General features: G+C 44.7%; 1 pseudogene; it reads left to right on the forward strand.

Moving 5' to 3' along the window:
* Positions 1-1,154: 1,154 nt before the first annotated feature.
* On the forward strand, positions 1,155-2,987 carry LOC149262676 (subtilisin-like protease SBT1.7 pseudogene; annotated as a pseudogene).
* The last annotated feature ends 698 nt before the right edge of the window (positions 2,988-3,685 follow it).

A 3,685-nucleotide genomic window follows, 5' to 3' on the forward strand; every position in this document is an offset into this window, starting at 1 on the left:
CCAGGTATTCAGATATTTAGAAAGCGGCTAACAACTACCCCGGGAATTCATTTTCTGAACGAATTGTATAGGTTTCCGTCACAATAGGAAGTTGCATCATCTTTCTTCATAAATCGTGTGTGGGAACGCAGGATTAGTGCCGCCGATTGTTCCCCCTAAATACCTATTCCATGTTAACTATATCTCCTAATTCTCTGCTCTCTAAATTAAAGGGTGAATGGCCACCGATTGTGCCCCTAAATACCACTTCCACGTTAATTAAATTTCCTAATTCTCTGTTCCGTAAGTTATCTTGTGTATTTTTGGTTTGGGCGCATCTCTGCCAACTAAAATTATTCCATGGATCCATTCATGACTCTTGAATGTCTGGGTGCTTTCCGTGTTATTTAGGGACCATCCATTCTTGATTCGTGAATGTCCTTCCGCTTTTGTTTGCTTTTTTTTGGTTTGGGCGCATCTCTGCCAACTAAAATTATTCCATGGATCCATTCATGACTCTTGAATGTCTTGGTGCTTTCCGTGTTATTTAGGGACCATCCATTCTTGATTCTTGAATGTCCTGGATTCTTGAATTTGCTTCTGATCCTTCTTGCTTGGCGAATTTGCTTCTGAATTTGGCGAATTCCTATTTGGGCGAGGGCATGACTGATTCAAGCGTATCAGTTATGATGAAAACAGTACACGTAAAGTTGATGCTATGTTTTATATCAGCGGTGTCCGCAGTAGCAGTAGCAGCAGCAGCCGAGGACGATGGGATGATTTACATAATTCACATGGATAAATCTAAAATGCCCACTCCGTTTTCCTACCACGAGCAATGGTATCAGTCTACAGTCTCCTCTATCACAAAAGGAAGAGCAGTGGACAAACAAATGGACGGACCGTTATTGTATGTTTACGATAAAGTAATGCACGGCTTTAGTGCTAAGCTGAAGCAGTCGGAGGTGGATGCACTGCAAACAATGCCGGGGTACATTGCAAGTCACCCATACAGCAAGGGTAAGTTGGATACCACCCGCTCAATCAAATTTCTGGGGCTCAAACGCAAATCCGGTATATGGCCCCGAGCAGAATTGGGCAACAGATCGGATATTATAATCGGAGTTCTGGACACAGGCATCTGGCCAGAGAGTGAAAGCTTTAAAGATAATGGAATGAGTGACATCCCTGCCAAGTGGAAAGGCCAATGCCAGTCGGGCACTGCCTTTAACTCCTCCCTTTGCAACAGAAAACTGATAGGAGCCCGTTATTTTAACAAAGGATTCCTGGCGCAATACGGTTCTCTCAATACCAGTGTGGATTACGAGTCGCCCCGAGACTATGATGGCCACGGCTCACATGTCTCCTCGACGGCCGCTGGAAACTTCGTTGACAATGCCGATTTTTTCGGGTATGCACAAGGCACAGTCAAGGGCGTCGCACCGCGGGCTCGCGTGGCCATGTATAAGGTAGCTTGGTTCAACGACATCATAGACGCAGACGTTTTGGCAGCGATAGAGAGCGCCATATCCGATGGAGTCGACATCTTGTCTCTATCCATCACTTTGGGCCATCCGGATTTCTACAAAAACGTGATGGCTATAGGAGCCTTTGCAGCGGCAGAAAAAGGCATGCTTTTGTCCTGTTCAGCACACAACACCGGACCGTATAACTATACTGTACAAAACGGCGCGCCGTGGATCCTCACGGTGGGAGCCGGCACTATTGACAGGGCTTTTATCGCCAAAGTTAAGCTGGGGAACGGACAAATCGTCGAGGGAACTTCTCTTTTCACCGAAAGACGAGTGATGTCAGGCATTCCGATCACCTATGGAAACGACAACAGCTCTCGAACATGTGCACCCAACTCCTTAGATCCCCAAAAGGTTGCCGGAAAAATCTTGCTGTGCATGAACGATTACTGGGATTCCTACACGCCGCTCTTGGAAGTAAACAGAACCAAAGCTGCTGGTGTGATACTCATCGACTATATTGGCTCGCAATACCCTAAAGACTTTTGGATGCCTACGGTGTTAGTGACTTCAGAGCAAGCACGCTTAATAGCAGATTATGTTATGAGTACTGATGCATCAAACGCCACAGCGGACTTTAAATTCGTGATAACGCAACTCGGATCCAAGCCTGCACCGACGGTACATTATTGGTCGGCGAGAGGCCCAAATAGGCTAACTCCTGGTATCTTGAAACCCGACGTGATTGCACCGGGTGTGAACATACTTGCCGCCTGGGTGCCTAATGTTGCTGCTTCTTACATGGGAACATTTCCATTGGAATCCGACTATGGCCTTGCCTCCGGGACGTCTATGGCCTGTCCCCATGCAGCAGGCGTTGCGGCTCTGGTGAAAGCCATCCACCCCGACTGGAGCCCCGCCGCTATAAAGTCTGCTCTCATAACGACGGCCCACACACACGACAACACCGGCCACGTTATGGTAAATCAACTCTTTCCTCCTGTCGTCCCAGCGACTCCCCTGGATTTCGGCGCCGGTATTGTGAATCCCAATAAAGCTGCAGATCCTGGTCTCGTCTATGACTCTGACGTGAATGACTATATAAATTACCTTTGCGCTCTCAATTATACGAAGAAAGAAATCCGGATGGTAACGAGGAGGGAATACTCGTGCAGCGGCCATTCCGCTGTTGGCGATCTCAACTATCCGTCATTCCTTGCAAATTTCACAACATCAGCAGCAGCAGCAGCAAAGGTGAAGAGATTTAAGAGAATTGTAAGCAATGTGGCGGATGACAATAAGATACCTTATCTGTATAGGGCAATAGTGAAGGCTCCTCCAGGAGTTTCAGTGGAAGTGGAACCTGACTATCTGCTATTCAAAGAAAGGAATGAAAAGTTGGCATTTTCTCTTAGCTTGGAAGTACGGAATGGAGAGGATCCTAAGGGTGGAGAATGCGTGGTTTATGGGTACCTGAGTTGGGTTGATGGAAGGGGCCACGTCGTCACAAGTCCGCTTGTGGTTCTATTCTGTTAGTAAAGAATATTAGTATGCAATCTTCATAGTTTTAGCTTTACATTCTTAGACCTATATTGTGGATAATAGTATTTTTGTATACAACAGGGATCGGCATCGGCATCAGCATCAGCATCAGCAGGAAGTATTATGCATTACTTCTATTACTTGGAATAGGTCGAATAGCTTCAACGGCATCATAATGCATATTTTTTTTATCTGATTTTTTTACATATGTTATATGTAGTTTTTGGCGGTAGTTTATATTACTGTATTGATTGATCTGATTTATTATATGTGAAACTGGTTCTCTATATTTCTCATAGGAATACTCGTATAAATCCCTGGCTGGGGATTATGCGGTATATATGTGATATTGCCCATCAGTATAATATATATTTAGATTTTTTCATGCTGGCCAAAAAAAACAACTTTACATTTTTAGACGAGTGGTTTTATATGACGAAAAGCTCACGGTCATAGTCGAGGGGTTTTATATGAATCTAAGAATAGAACATATTAGTTTTTTTCTTCTTATAGGCCTATATCAACCACACTGATAAATATGGTAAAACTGGCTCCAAAATCCTCGGGAGCTTCAACGCGTACTTTGGAGCTTTTTGGGAGCTTCACTGCAATGAATAAGTGCAAACATAGGTGTATTTGACATTGCCAGCTTGGGTGCGAATTGTGTGAAGGGAAGGGTAGGTTTAGATTTG

This window comes from Pinus tabuliformis, chromosome 6, assembly GCF_031772625.1.
Source record: "Pinus tabuliformis cultivar Carrire ecotype Pingquan chromosome 6, CPIR1, whole genome shotgun sequence".
Lineage (NCBI taxonomy): Eukaryota > Viridiplantae > Streptophyta > Pinopsida > Pinales > Pinaceae > Pinus > Pinus tabuliformis.